This window comes from Haliotis rufescens, unplaced genomic scaffold, assembly GCF_023055435.1.
Source record: "Haliotis rufescens isolate VD_foot unplaced genomic scaffold, xgHalRufe1.0.p SCAF_133, whole genome shotgun sequence".
NCBI lineage: Eukaryota > Metazoa > Mollusca > Gastropoda > Lepetellida > Haliotidae > Haliotis > Haliotis rufescens.
Genome location: NW_025963817.1, coordinates 236,512 through 253,580, shown reverse-complemented (window position 1 = coordinate 253,580; position 17,069 = coordinate 236,512). Strand labels below are relative to the sequence as shown.

The following is a 17,069-nucleotide window of genomic DNA, read 5'->3' as shown; positions in this document are numbered from 1 at the left end:
TCTGTAAACGATCGAGTCTGGACCAGACAATCCAGTGGATACGATGACCTGCATCAACCAAAGCAGCGAGCTTGACCACCAGTCCCTTTAGTCGCCTCTTACAAGAACAGTCGCATACGACAAGCATTGGTTGTTGAAGACCTATTCTATCCCGGATCTTCACAGGTCTCAATTGATATGAGAAATGTATTGGAAAGCAGGGATATTATATTGAAAAACAAAATTAAAACACTTTCACAATTGTTGGTTTTGTTTGTGAGGCTTAGAACGTTTTGACCAGCCCTCGTATAAATGTGTCTGAGTGGGGTATACGGTTACCCTCGTGGAGTTATCATTGACAAACACATTTCACCACAGAACGTGTATTGTGTGCTGTGATTTCCATAATGTTACCTATTGGTTTATCAAGTACAATGAGTTCTCTCTCATTTCTCATGGTAAGGTTTGCCTACATGTACGTACAATCCTTTATAAACCTCTAGTGTAGTGACCTAATCATATTGTTTTAAGGGGCCTTCGTTTCGTAGAACATTCTCTCGGCAAGGACTTTCTACAGAATATCCCTCTGTCCAGGAATATTCTATTGAATGTCCCTTCGAGATATATTTTGCATTGTCTACATAAAACAGATGATAACTAAAGGAAATGTGCGATAAGATGTAAAATCAAAGTCAAATGTTACTATATATGTCAGTGGGATCGAAACCTTTGTATTTGTAACCCCTACCCTACAGAGGCACTGATATACTACACTTTTTAAATCCTTTTTTTAACCAGACTTATTTTAGGTCCGTTTCCTAAGGTTCATGGGTAGTGTGTTGGAAACATAAAATTATTTCAGATTTTCTCAAGGATTATAACGGCTAAAACACCAAACAAATATCCAGGTCTCGCACTAGTTATTTCCCTCATCCTTTCTTAACACCTAACCCGACCTGTCCGTGAGTTTTACCAAAGGGGTAAATGTTTATACCTCAGACCTCCAAACAAATAGATGTAAGCCTGAACTTTACACAAAATCCTTTATCCCTAATTCTACAAAATTATGGAATAATCTATCTGAAGAAATTTAACATTACGTTTAATCCCATCATTCTATCAAATCGGGCACTGTTGATTATGCTTCAGTTGATAACAGACCATCAAGGTATATTGTGTGTAATTATCATGTTTACGCCTTGACTTTCTTCTGTTACTTGATTATAAATAGGGAGAGATATTTTAAAAAAAGTATTGTTTACCGATCCCAATTTTTAGTCGAAATAAAATTATTTTTAAACCATTTTAACTTAACATGCATTAATTAAATATTATGTAACCGAGTTTTCTGTGGCATTATTCATTATATATACAAACAGATGACACCAAAGACGGCGTCTGTTTACTTGTGAATAAGCAAGATAGACACCCTGTAATAATTAACAATAGATAATATAATATATGCATTATTAAATTGTATTGCTCTTACATTGCTTACAACCAAATACTATTAGATGATATGAGAGAAACGGCTTATAAAACATATTGGATAAAATAGCTACACATGTGATGCACTTCTACGTGTATCTTAGATAAGAAAATGATATACAATGCACACATACCCTATGTGTGAGTGAGTGAGTTAATATTTAACGTCACATCGGCAATATTTCAGCCATATCGTGACGAGAATTAATACATTAATAACATATAAGTATATATACTTTATAAAAAACCTGTCAGCAAAGGACAGTACAATAACTAGAATATCACAGAGTGTATGAAAACTAGTTGAGGAACATATAAAAGCAGAAAGAATTAACAACACAATATAAAAATGGGCTAGAGATCGTCAGTAACTAAAGGGAGATCACCATACCAGGGACAAAGGGGACTTACAGTGCCTTTGCTTCCTGCATGCGCCCTGGCTGGATTTATATCATCCCTTCAGTCACTGGCGATAGTTTACCAGTTAAGCCTTAGATTAAAATGACAAAAATACTACGTTTTAAAATTCTGGTATGCATAACAATACATTGAATGATGTGGGACTGACATACCCTCTTAGGGGGACAATAATTTTACGCTACTTCAACCCCCTTCGAGGGTACAGCCACTAACAATCTAAGTTATATATTAGCACTACCAATATATAAAAACATATTAGGTACATCAAAATTTATGTATTAAATCAATTTCCTTTAAAAAGTGCAATACTAAATGAGAATTAACTTGACTAAAAAGGTCCTTGACTGTTTTGACACTATAATATTTATCCCTTGTGATGGCAAAATCAATACAATCAAGCAGAACATGCTTGACTGTGATTCTTTCATCACAAGGGATGCAAAACGGAGGATCCTCACCATTTAAAAGATACTCATGTGTATATCTTGAATGGCCAATACGACATCGTCGCATAATGACCTCTTCAAATCTGGACTGACAGCCCAAGTAGGTGTAACCGATATTTGGTTTAATTTCATGTAATTAATTGATACCTACTTGGGCGTCCCAATTCTGTTGCATAAGATCTCTGATGTAAGATCGAATCATGGGTTTAAAATCAGTGTATGGGATCAGAAATGGTGGCACAGATTTGTTGAGTGCTGCTTTTGCAGCAGCATCGGCCATTGTGTTACCAATGATACCAACATGGCTTGGTAGCCAACAAAAGACGATGTCATATTGGCCAGTAGCAAGATCATTAAATAATTCGAGAATTTCTATTAAAAGTGGATGTTTAGGGGACATATTTTTAATCGCCTGAAGGCATGAAAGAGAATCTGAAAACAGTATGAATTGTTTATGTTTAGCTTGATTACTGATATATTTAAGTGCTGTAAAAATGGCGTTTGCTTCTGCAGTGAATATGGAACTGTTATCAGGTAAACGTGAAGATATTGTTCTGGATCCAATGACGGTGGCACTAGCAACTGCGCCACCATCCTTGGATCCATCTGTAAAGATAGATTTATAAGTGTCATAATTGTTTCTTAATTGACTGTATTCTTGTTGGTAAATTAATCCATTAGTGTCTGATTTCTTTAGTTTTGTTAATGTAAGATCTACCTCTGGCTTTACCATTTGCCAAGGAGGAGATGAGAAAAGTTTAGTAGGAGCTATATCTTGGAGTTGAATATTAGAAGCTGATACTGCAGATTTTATTCTGATTCCGAATGGTGGAGTAAGTGTTGATTTCTTATTGTAAAGATCCTCGTAGAGAGGATGGAATATGCATACAAAAGCTGGATTGGACTGATTAGAATATAATTTAGTGATGTATTGTAAAGATAATTTTAGAGGGCGTTGTTTAAGAGAAGGCTCATCTGCTTCTATATAAAGACTGTGAATGGGAGACGTTCTGAAGGCTCCAAGGCAAAGCCTCAGGCCTTGATGATGGATGGTATCAAGTTTTATCAAATTACTTTTACAGGCCCCACCATAGACGATGGAGCCATAATCAAGTTTTGAACGGATCAGTGACCTGTATAAGTGTAAGAGGGTTGTTTGATCCCCTCCCCACTTTGAATTAGAAACAACTTTCAATAGATCGAGTGCCTTCAGGCATTTAGCTTTAAGGTATTTAATATGTGGGAGGAAAGTTAAGTGATTATCAAAAATAAGTCCCAAGAACTTGGCCTCCTTAACAACTTTGATAGGGGTGCCATTCAGAAATAGTTCAGGGTCCTTATGCGGTTTATATTTTCGGCAGAAATGTATGCAATTAGTTTTTGATTTGGAAAATTTAAACCCGTTTTCTAGACACCACTTGTTAATTTTATTTAGACATAATTGTAATTGCCTTTCAATTGTGCGCATATTTTTACCACGACAAGATAGATTAAAATCATCCACAAAAAGGGATCCATCAACTGAATCATTTAAAACTTTTGACAAACTGTTAATTTTTATACTGAATAAAGTGACAGACAAAATACTGCCTTGTGGGACACCCTGATCCTGATGATAATGATCAGACAGGGTTGACCCACTGGGACTTGAAATTGCCTGTCTGTTAAAAACTGGGATATAAAATGAGGCAGACGGCCTCTTAATCCAAAATCATGAAGATCTTTTAAAATACCATGTTTCCATGTTGTATCGTAAGCTTTTTCTAAATCGAAAAAGATCGATACAGCATGTTGTCTATTTACAATGGAATTTTTAATGAACGATTCTAAACGCACTAAATGATCGATAGTACTTCTGTTTTTCCGGAAACCACATTGTATATTGGAAAGAAGATTATTTGTTTCCAAGTACCACACTAATTGATTATTTACCATGCGTTCCATCGTTTTACAAACACAGCTAGTTAAAGAGATAGGTCGGTAATTTGATGGATCAGAATGATCCCGCCCAGGTTTGGGAATGGGGATAACAATGGCTTTATGCCATGAAGCTGGAAACATCCCAGATGTCCAAATATCATCGAATATATTTAACATAGTTTCAAGGCATGATTCGGGCAAGTGTTTCAGCAGCTGATAATGAATATTATCAGCGCCTGCTGCTGTATCATGAGCTTGCCCTAAGGCATTATATAGCTCATGTAGTGAAAATACCTCATTGTAATCTTCACCATTATCAGATGTAAAATTTACTTTTTTCTTTTCCTGTTGAAGCTGATATTTTTTAAATTCAAGAATGATGAGATAAAGTTTCCCCAATGCTATTGGCAATGGCAGATTTATCAGTTAACAAAGTATCGCCATCCTTCAGATGGTTAACTGTAGAATTTGATCCCTTGCCTTTGATCTTTTTAATCATGTTCCATACCTTGGACATAGGGGTACGAGAGTTAATTTTTGAGACATAAGTCTGCCAGGATTGACGTTTATTTTGCTTAAATAGACGTCTTGCCTTGGCATTTGAAATTTTAACAGTATTTAAATTGTGGACAGTGGGATGTTTACGGAAGTACTTCTCCGCCTTCTTACGACATTTCCTAGCTTGTTTGCAATTAGCATCAAACCATGGTTTACGAACACGTGGGTTGACAGAGGACTTAGGTATTGTTTCATTAGCAATTTCATTCAGTTGATCTGAAAACAACTGAATTGGGTCAGCAACATTCTGAAAAGACGTAGGTTGTAATTTATCTTTGCATAAAGATTGAAATAAAAGCCAATCAGCCTTCACAAAATTCCATCGAGGTGAAGGTGGATCATCAGCGGGATTAATGGGCTTAAGCACCGTGGGGAAATGGTCACTCCCACATAGGTCATCATGGACGGACCATGAGAATTCATTTAACAAAACTGAATCCGTCAAAGACAGATCTAAAGATGAATAGGTACCAGTAGCAGGGTGTAAGTAAGTGTCAGAGTCATCATTAAAAATGCAAAGATCATTATCGGAAACAAAATCCTCGATCACTTTTCCCTTTTGATTAATGGTTGAACCTCCCCATAAAGGATTATGCCCATTTAGATCACCCATGATGACACAGGGCTTTGGGAGCTGGTCGTATAGTTTTTGTAGATCAGTACGCTGAAGATTTGAAGATGGAGGAATGTATGAGGAGCAAAGTGTGAAGGCAAAATGCAGTGTAAGTCTAACTGCAACTGCTTGCAAATTCGTGTCAAGCGGAACAGGACTGTGAACAACGCCCCGCCGCACCAACATAGAAGCACCTCCAGTAGCTTTATCTCCTGGAGGAGAAAAAGAATGATAGGAACTATACTGCCTTAATTCAAATCTATCTGTATTTTTTAAGTACGTCTCTTGTAAACAAATTGCTGATGGAATATAATCTGTTGTTAATAACTGTAGTTCATTAAAGTTGTGCCTAAGCCCTCTGCAATTCCATTGAATTAGACTAGAATGATTCATGGTGGTTCTATATGAGAACGCTCACGTGAATGTGAAGATGAGTCACCACTATTGTTGTGGAGTGAAGATGGGGTAACATCCATCTCAAGAGGCTCGAAAAAGTTATGAAGTTCAGTGACAGTGGGGATCCTTGTTGTAATTTTTTTACTTTGTTTTTTCTTTTGTTTTTTTGCCATATCCGTTGAAGGTTTGTTTGGAGCTGACATTACAGAAGATGGTATTTTCGGAGTTGGTGGTGATGGGGCCACAGCCTGAGTCACAACCGGAGATGCTGAAGATATATCACATGGACTGACGGAATGATTTGTCTGACTCTCGGATGTTGTAGTTTGAATGTCAGATATATTTGCGATAGACGCAGTTTCAACTGGCTGAAGAGAAGTGACCCATGTCAAATTGGTTTGACACTGAACAGATACAGTGGTTTTAACAGGCTTTGCCACAGCAGCAGAGTAGTTTATAGTTGAAGGAGAACTTGACTGATGGACAAGCTTCCGAGCATCTGTAAAAGATATGTTTTGTTCACATTTTAGTTTCAGAATTTGTGTTTCCGTTTGATACACGGGGCAGGATTTGGAAGAGGCCATGTGTTGGCCTTCACAGTTGATGCACTTTAAATCTAGACTGCAGTCGGTACTGTCATGGTTTCCACCACAACGATTACAAACGATAGATCGTGTACAAGTTTTCGAACCATGTCCAAACTTTTGACACTTATAGCATCGGAGTGGATTGGGGACATACACCTCCACTCTGATGTTGACATACCCAGCTTTAATAGAGTTCGGAATCGTTGGACGGTCAGAGGTGAACAGATAGGTATTTGTGTTAACAAAATTTTATTTTTTCATCCTTTCGGGTGAAACGCTTGACTGACTGAACTCCTTGATGTTGAAGTTCTGAAACAATTTCAGCTTCTGACATATCTGACAGTGAACGTGTCCTGTCACGGACAATGCCACGGCAGGAGTTCAGCGTCCGGTGTGCAGAAACAGTAATATTCACATTAGCAAACTGAGTTATTGATAAAAAATTGATAGATTGCTGCTTTCTCACACATTCTACCAAAAGAGATCCACTGCGTAAACGTGTAACGTTTTTAACCTCCCCACAATAGCCATGTACAGCTTTGGATATAGCGAAGGGGTTAACTTGATTGGTTCATGATCTGCAGCTTCGATCACAAGGAATCGAGCCAAGGAATCAACATGTGTATCAGCTTCATCAGATGTACTTGTATCTACATGTCTTCGTTTAGAACCAGGGTGATTGTGAGCCATATTGAAAGGAATTTTTTCAGCAACCCTGCTCCCCACCCACCATGGAGCGTCAACAAGGACAGTGTTAAATTGCATCGGATCTCCAGGATGCAAACACCAGGGATACAGGGTTGTTATACGCCAGCGAATATGACACAAATAGCAATATTTGTATACCAAATTAAATGCCAGGCTGGTTCTGCCCATGACAAGAAAATGGATGCATATTGAATTTGGAGGTCAACAACACCAGATTGGCCCATGAGCCTCCGCCTCCGCCTCATACGACAAGCAATGGGGTGCTGTGGAAACATTCTGCCCCGGTTCCACACGGGGGAAGAGCTATTAGCGTTACCCAGCACTCACCACGAGGAGGTTGCTCTTCACGAGTGCCTACCCTATGTGTGGCACAGGGGTGTGACAAGTGACACACTGAAATCGTCACTGCTTATGATATATGTCCTGCAAAAGAAAGAACAGGAATAAATACTTTTGCATAATATGTAAATAATATGTAAATACTTAAAGCTCCAAGAAAATAGTATTACCAAGTGCACAGACAAATTACTATGCAAACTAAATGCAATGAAATAAATATCAAAATGTGTAGTTTGTGCATTTCCATAATGGTAGACAATGGTAGATATACCGGTACCTTAACATATACACAAGACAATAATAAAATACACTGTTGAACTTTGCTTGCTTAGGTTAAAGTTCAACCTCTTAAACACATACATTCAAAACATCAACATTCATACAAACATAAATTAGCGGGCAAAAGAAACGTTTCCAAATAAATAATGGTCGTCAGTTTTCAACAAATTTGCTAAACAGCACGAAAACTGTTGGGAACACATAGCTGGAATGCAACTTACATATTCCCTGTGAACATGCGCACGAGAAGACTAGTGTACTCAGCGTCGACCTCTTGTTAGGGCCTGCATCGCTGATTGGGGTGGGGGTGGGGTAGGGGGTGGGGATTGGGGGTTGGGGGTTGGGTGTGTGTGTCACATCCGATACTGAGCCATGTGTGTAGCACGGGACTTTAAAAGAGATCGACGTCGATTCTGCGGGTGTGTGAAAGAATTGACTTCATGATCAGACGCTTGTTGGAAAAGTTTGACCTGCCAACTGATAAATATTCACCCCACAGCCTCCTGAAGAAGGGGCGGGGCTACTCACCTGCTGATATGGTAGATGCACGTCACCGTATCCCAAATGCTCCTGATGTCAATCTGGTCCAGATCCGATTATTTACAGACCGCCATTATATAGCTGGAATATTGCTGAGTTTGTCTTTCAACAAATACTAAACAAATATATAATCGTATCCTGTCTCAAATATCGCCGTGTAAGGTGTCGCAATTCGCGTCCCTTGCAGAGTTGCGTCGTTTAGGCGTGCAATAAAATTGTTAAAAATACGCCCTCATTACGTTGTTGATTTTGTTAAATAGCACAATGTCCGTGCCCGCGTGTTTCATCGAAATAGTCATCGTCAATCCAAGTGGACTCCACCTGGCCATGGCGCCCTGTAATCAATAAAATAACACTCAACACATAGATAAAATACTCTTTCTAAATATATAAGTTCTAAAAATCGTTTTGATGTATTTATGTTTCTGGGTGGAACACAGTAGGGAAGGGTTATTATCACTGAGGTTCTTTCTTTTACTACATTTTTTCCTGAACATTATGGACAAATTGTCAACCTTTTAACAATACATGGAGCTTACACCTTTCCTTTCGTATTTTTTGCGATTAAACATTTGCGCCGAAACAATATTTTTTCCAATATTTTTGTTTGTTTATTTGTTTGTTGTTTAGAAACGCACTAAACCTTATTTTCATCAATATGACGAGGGCATGTTCATAATCGAGGATATAATTTTACTTATTGTCTGCTCCATTCAAATTTCATAAACGAGTAAACTTAACTGTACATCCGAGAATCAAAATGAACCTTTGGAGCACAACATGATGTATGTACATACGTACAATTGTGATAATTTAACGTTATAGACAGGGGTAATATCGTCTCGCTCTCATAGTTGACAGGAATAATTTCCCCAACTGGATCTACTAAAAACACAACAGTTAAAAAAAAATGCTTGGAATGAAAATAAAGAGTGATTTTCACTTGGTTAATGCATAATGTTCACCTCCTCATGCAATTATTGTACAGTTGAAAGAGAACAATTAAAAAATAACTGACTTAGTTACCGTGAGCAGACACAATAAAATAAGCTACAAAGTTACAAAATTACTTCCATCCGTACACCTATTTCACATCACGTGTGCAGCGACCAGAACTGGGATACGACCAGAACGGCCCGCTCCACAACAACCTGAGTGTAGAGTGAGTGTGCTGACAAAGCAACCTATCCAGAGCGATATTAAAAGTTAAACAATGATAAAGTATATTCGAACGCCTATCTATATTATATTTTTTCTCATGTGTTTACAAAGTTATTGATTGATATTCAACCTTTATTCGATTAGTACAACATACTGGGAATATCCACCTAAATATTTCACAAACCTTACAGTCAGCTGAATGTACAACGCTATTACTAGCTATGTGTGTTTTTTACAGTTACAGTCGGTTGGCTTTCTGTTATAACAGAGACTGTGTAGATATTCAGATAAACGTCGCTATGAGGATAATACAATCAGGAGATGTACGTTTAGTAGACTACTACCATATCAACCTGTGTGTATAGCGAGACTACAATGAAATAACGGTTTCCGTGTTTACATATGATCGTCAGATTGTTCAATGGGTGTGTTGACTATGTACTAGCTGTAAATAGCTAACAAGTGAGTATTCAACAAAAGACAGCTTCTCCAATTATGAATAATATTTTATAAAATGGACACATTGACCAAAGAAGTTTATTACCCGGGTTCATGCTACAGTCAATCCTTCTAGATCTATACATGTATTGTCAAGGCTGGCGTGGGATAGATCCCCGACCCACGCTAGTCTTATGTACGGGGATATTAAAATATTGAAATTGTATACTCTCGTTGTTTGTTTTAAAAGTATAATTATTTGTCTCAATACATACTTCATAGGGGGCGGCCGGGTAGCCTAGTGGTTAAAGCGTTCGCTCGTCACGCCGAAGACCCGGGTTCGATTCCCGACATGGGTACAATGTGTGAAGCCTATTTCTGGTGTCCCCCGCCGTGATATTCCTGGAAATTGCTAAAAGCGGCGTAAAATCATACTCACTGACATACTTCATATCGACCCCTAATCACGATTCATTCTGTTAAATCGACCGAGATTCAAAATGAAGGAGGGGCACGCAATATCACGGCGGGGGACACCAGAGTGAGTGAGTGAGTTTGGTTGTACGCCGCTTTTAGCAATATTCCAGCAATATCACGGCGGGTGACACCAGAAATGGGCTTCACACATTGTACCCTTGTCGGGAATCGAACCCGGGTCTTCGGCATGACGAGCGAACGCTTTAACCACAAGGCTTGCCAACCGTCCCTGTGGTGGTCCAGAACATACACTTATTCAGCAACTCGTCTCATTCAGCCCATTATTTATCATTGCTATGGGTGGGTATATACACCAGACTGAACAAGAGTTGGCCTCGAACTGGACAAATGCCGCTAAACACATAAAATCGTTAATTCCCCATATTGACGATTTCAAGAATTTAAACATTATGATGACGTCACGCTGTTGCAGTTGATTTGGAGCCAGGAATTCACTGTGTGATATTAAATTTAAATGAAATGTACTTTGCTATATGGCTCTCGAAACTTGGACCAGAAGTTATTCTTTTAAGTGGTATAAAAAACCTGTTATATATTAACGTGTGATAATTGTTTTCAGAAGATTTAAAATTCCTTGTCACTTTGAAACGAGATGAATTCGACATGGACATAATTGTGATAAACTGAAAACATCTTCAAAATTATACCCTCCTTATCTTTTACTGCTTTCGGATCTTTTCAATTCTATTGTCTTAAAAAGATTTGAAAATTGACGGTGTTCCTTGTTGAGGGCTCCGACTTTTTGGATGCCACATTTATTAATAGGCGATGAAGGTTTTCAAATAATCCATGGAAATGACAAATAATTTCAGGTGGATTATTCAGGCCTTAACTCCGCTTTTAACAGTATTCCAGTTATTTCATGGCGTGTCAGCTTCATGTGGGAGGAAAGCCCCAAGTGATGCAGTTCTCAGACGTTTACCACTTTGGTGAAACCCACGAGCACGGGTATGGTGCTGACAAACCTAGAAACATGATCGGGGCGAACCGGGATTCGTACCCACAATCATAGGTTTCTGGCGTGTCCAAGGGACGCAACTCTGCACAGCGAATCGCGGCGCCTTAGACGACTGGGCCACCCGTGCCCCCTTACTGCGAATGAAAAAAGGTTATTTGAGACATTATTAAAGGTTGGATATTGGACTGATTCTCTTCCACCCTCAGCTAAAGGGTTCACCCCCATTATAACTACAGAAAACGGGGATAAATTCTGAGCCTACCTATAGAATAATGGACTACCCCAGTCGTCGTCTGTCCTTTGCCCATATATACATAAACAATGCCATTTTCGATGTATTACTTTTACATTATTTTCACAAAAATCACAGAGAAATATGTCAGGCTGTTCACAATAGCAATAAAAATGTTAGTGGAAAATGGTACAAAAGCTGTGTTTGCATTATTGAAGAAAGCAGCAAACGTGAACAAGCCTCTTGATTGTATGTTTTTGTCATTTGACAACGATTGTCTCGATTTAAATGTATGAAAGGCAAATTTAGGGATTTGAAAATACAAACCTTATTGATATAGCATTTCTGTTAATTGCAGCAGGTCTTCGTTACTCAACACCAAATGTCATGATCTACGGTGAATTTGGATGATAACTACTGTATCATATAATGTATAAACGCATTACCAAATTTTGGCATCATTATTGCAATCCCCAAATTAACAAACATTCTATACCGGTATATCGCTCTCAATAGAAAAATGTGAAATGTGAAAAATACTTAATGATTGTTGGCTTTGATAACCTGTTTATATGTTCTAAGCAATGTCTGGCTTTAGAGGTTGGAGAAATATTTGAAGATCAATATCTGAAAAACTGGCTTAGCTGTACAAGTTATTTAAAGAAACTTTATCTTTTGAAAAGTATCTCATCTCAACTACTAAACAATAGAAACCAACCCCTTGCACAACATTTCGAGAGTGGGAATATGGAACGACGCTCCTGCTGTTCGGGGTGTGTTTCACTATCTCAGATGTGTAGCTCTTCTCTTCTCTAGCAGCGCATGAGTGAGTGAGTGAGTTAAGTTTAACGCCGCTTTTAACAGTATTCCAGTTATATCACGGCGTGTCAGCTTCATTTGGGAGGAAAACCCGAAGTGATGCAGGTCTCGGACGTTTACCACCTAGGTGAAACCCACGAGGACGGGTATGGTGCTGACAAACCTAGAAACATAATCCGGGCGAACCGGGATTCGAACCCACAATCATAGGTTTCTGGCGTGTCCAAGGGACGCAACTCTGCACAGCGAATCGCGGCGCCTTAGACGACTGGGCCACCCGTGCCCCCCGCAGCGCATGATGTACATTCCTAAAGCAATCTATGAAGGCCAAATATGTGCAAATTCTCATGTTCTCATCCAAGAAAGCGAAACATTTAAAAAAATGTTTCTTATTTTACTGTACTGTTTAAATTGATGAATAAATCAAATGAATACTACAAAGAATCTGCTTTGTCGTTTTCCCATTTGTACTACTTCACCCAGAAACAATTGTGATAGGTTACCCGTAGTAATCAGCAGTAACTGAACTATGAAGCATATGTATTGAAACAGTAGTCATAATGGAAAGACATGCGCCATAGATAAGGAAGTGGACACTCCATATTATAAGTTGTAGCAGGACCAGGCGGGATACATGGTGTTTTATGCGTCCCGAGTTAGTTTTGTTCGCCACAGGTGGTTGGTATTAACCGTAACGAGTGGCGCATAAAATCCCATATTCCCGAGTGATCCTGCTACAATGAATTTATCATACCTACATTATATGTCATTGTAGAGAATTCAAACGAATTCAAAATTAATAGAAAACAGCTGTTCCATTAAGCTAAGGTTATCTTGTCTTATGTCACGCGACTTTCATTGACTCGGCTCTTTGCTTTGAAGCAGGGTATTATAATCTGTCTCTCAGAAATCCACATGTCGCGGCGGAGGTATGGCAACACTTAATGTCAAGCATTGCCGCTGGTTCATCACGACTTCTCTTGAAAATGATTCCTTATATTATTTGTCATTTAAAGGTCGGCGGTTTGGGACGCTCACCAACCTACACTCCACTCGCCCGACAGATATGTAACACAAGAAACCTACACAAGTGCGATCGATACTGTGTCAGGTCTTCTTGAACACGCAAGTTTCGTTGATAACGTCATGCTCATTATGAGGAAAGTCAGTGGGTATTTCACACTTCTTCCGGGTAGCCATATTGTGTGGCTGTGACTACCACATTCTTTCAGTGGGGGCCGCGATTACTTGTACGTGAGGTGAGATTATTTTAATAACTTTGCTTATGATTACAAAATAATTCCATTTTGTTAGAAACTTGGATATGATTTCTTCCTTGAAATGCGCACTTTAGTAACACACGATATGTCGGATCTCAACCTCAACACATTCATTTCACCAAATCAATCACAGAAAAAAAGCGTGTGTGTGTTTTCAAGCAAATGTCCTGGGGCCTCATGACAGATTTGGCGGTGGATCGGTTATCGTGTGGGGTGGCATCAATATAACTGACACTGGACAAAATATCATCCATTCCAAAATATTGGATTTGTTTGGATTTGTTTGGAAATGTTTGGATACAACATGTCATAATCATATCTGTTAAACGTTGTACAACTTTTGACCTTATGTGAGATTAGTAATGACATGAAAGTAAATAATTAAGAGTATTTTGGCACTATGTACCACGAAAAGACCAAATCATGAGCAAATTTAACTAAATGAATTTCTGTCATTTAATGTGGCTACTCTTTGTATTTAATTTCTTATCTTCCTTGTCTATAATCATATGACATTGACTTTGAACTTTGAACAATTAAACAAATATTTTGTTTCCCCATACCGACTTACGGTTGACGTAGAACAAAGACCGTTTCGAGAATATAGAGGGCCTCATTATTATAATTTGAACTAATATACATATGTACATAATAATACTAGGTATAAATGAATTTTGATAAGTGTTCGTACAAGAATATGAACTTCGAACTATCTCGGAATTATGCGCAACACAAAGGGCTGGAAATTTTATAATTGTTCTGGAACTATCTGACGGTAATTCAAAACAGGGAACAAGATTTCGTCAAATGAATCATTGAGCCAGGAATGCAACGATTTAAATGCTGACAAAATGAATAAACATATCTGGAACAGAGTAGACTGTTCATGTGGACAATTTTATGCTACGTCTATTGCCAATGAAGTTTATCACCCCATGTTATAGCATTTGTTTCATACAAAAGATAGAAGCCAAATAAATGGGACAATTAGTTGTTATGAATTAGCTTTACCTCTGTGACACATTACGCAACTAAAGGTGAATATGTTTATCAAATAATCAATTACAGTAATTAACCTAGTGTCCTTATTTACACACAATTTAATTACGTATTGGGGTACAATATATAATAAACATATACACGGAATGATTTCTTATTTTGTCAAATTAATCATAACCCAAATCATACAAATCAAAATGTGAAAGTAGTTACTAACTTTATGATCAAGGGTATATACACAATTGTATCTATTAATCCTAATAGTATAACAATAAACCCTGTGTATATACTGAGAATATTTAGATACATCCGGATCTACGACCGCAGCAATATAATCAATCAAGGAAAGTATATTAGATTGAATTACAAATGTGCTATCACTTAAACAAAATTTTCCGTTATCCACGTAAGCCTAAACCTGGGAGAAATTAAGTTCTGCTCTGTTCTGAAGACGCCGTCATGATTAGTTGGCGCCAGTCTAGACTGTCCAATCAACGTGAATATACAAACCGTGATGTTACTTGACCAAACTCAAAGTGCCCCTGGTCCTCCACCCACCATGTACATTTTGTTGTTTTTGTTAACGATCGTTTCCATTTTCAACGTGGTAACCTTATAAGTGACTCACTTTTTTATCATGATGAAAGAAAACATATTAAAATAATCAGAGGGACTGACAATCGCATTTTTCGCATATATGTCATGCTCGCATTAATTTCATGATTTACTGAAGATAGATTTGAACATTTCTGAGCAACGATCATGTTTGGGTAAGGGAAGTAATCTTGTCTCCGCTTGCAATTGGATTCAGTTCCGAGATCGCAGCTTGACTGTTCGGTACGGCCGAAAGGCGGCATCCATGTTGTTCACGCTCCGCTGATCACGGGGCCTCATTTGTGTGTATTCTGCTTATGAGCCGGGATGCGCATGAAACACGGGTGTCAAAACGAATATATTTACCAATTATACGAACGGTCAATTAGCCAGTCCAAGAGACAATACCCTGGTTCTACCACCTTTAGGTGTAATTACGTCGCATGCCCCTGGTTCACGGTTCGTCTGATCTCCCGTCATAAAACCACGATGTTCATTTACCTGGATCCTCCGACAGCGCCGACTTCCTGTGTACATGTACGTACATGGCAATAAATGGTTTGACAGTTGTTTGACGGAATCAATCAATAATTATTGACACGGTGATGTAATTAAAATTTGTCATTATTCACAACTCCTATTTTTACTTTTCTATTGTTCAGCTGTATTTTCGACCAGTTTTATATGTATAAAACATCTTCTCTCGTATTTATAAACCAAAACTAAAAACATAATATAAGAACAATTGTGTTTTTAAACCGTAAGTTTTCTATTAAAACAACCATGCAAGTAAGATTTCAGCCGTAATATTTCTTTAGTCACTCCAAAGATTACACATCTTATATGCTGCAAACGCAGCGAATGTAATGCTACAACGCCACAGCTGCCTCGTTAATTAAGGGCTGGAATGTTTTTGTGAAGGCAGTTAGAGCAGACGAATTTCCCCCCTCGCTGTATAATGACGGTCGCTAACCATATATGTGTATTTTTCGTGTTTTTGGCTTGATTTGATTTTCCTTTGATGAAAACAAATGTTCAATTGTGAAAGCAAACCCTTTTCCCCTGAACGTTAAAAAGACAGCTGACTTTGTTTCTGTCTGAAATATCAACGTTGGAGTCGTTTATATATTCGGAAATCCATATTATGGTTAATATTTATAATATAATATCGACAATGGTAAAATTCATTATCACAGTTTAAGTGCTATTCCCAAATGTATGTAAATCTACTTCGTGATGAATGAAGCATGGCAATAAATGTATGCATCTGATTCTTCATTTGTTCTGTATTCTTTGACGAGAATGAGTTTCGTTAATGATGATCACTCTTACAGATTTTTTTATAAGAGGATAGGACTTTAACTGGAGAATAGTTATGGAAAAATATATAAATAAGTATAGGCGGTCTGTGCACATGTGGTGAAACTGATACCTCATTGATTTGCTAATAGGGACTTGGAAATCATAGTCTGTCATTAAATTGATTTTAAAATATATGGTTTTGACTGTAGTACGTCCTGACATCATAATATTATGTTGTAAACAACTTATCTTATCTTATGTTAAGTAAAACAATTATTGATAACTTCCTGAATTCCAATTGTTCAAGGAACAGAATTTTTCACAGCCCTGGCGTGAGACAACAATAAATTAGATGTTACCCAAGATTGTCCATTTTATGATCTTAGGCACATGTCGGCGCACTTACATGTGAGCCGTCTAGACGACTGTCTGTTTTGTAATTAAATGGCAGCTGCCATCCAGCCGAATACTTAATCTTGAGACCTATTAGTTGTCATTTATTCCAAATTTAAAAC

The 17,069-nt window shown here is 38.0% G+C and overlaps 1 protein-coding gene across 2 annotated transcripts in view; it reads left to right on the top strand.

The window, feature by feature from the left end:
- LOC124130103 (serine/threonine-protein phosphatase 6 regulatory ankyrin repeat subunit B-like) overlaps positions 1 to 17,069 on the top strand; it is a 96,436-nt gene that overhangs the window by 45,560 nt on the left and 33,807 nt on the right. The window contains exon 1 of one of the 2 annotated variants that reach the window (XM_048394921.1): positions 13,558 to 13,638. The exons of the other annotated variant lie outside the window; for it this stretch is intronic. The gene's annotated coding sequence lies outside the window, so the exon portion shown is untranslated. Of the gene's footprint in view, positions 1 to 13,557; positions 13,639 to 17,069 lie in introns of those variants that run through there. 2 annotated transcript variants of the gene reach the window in all.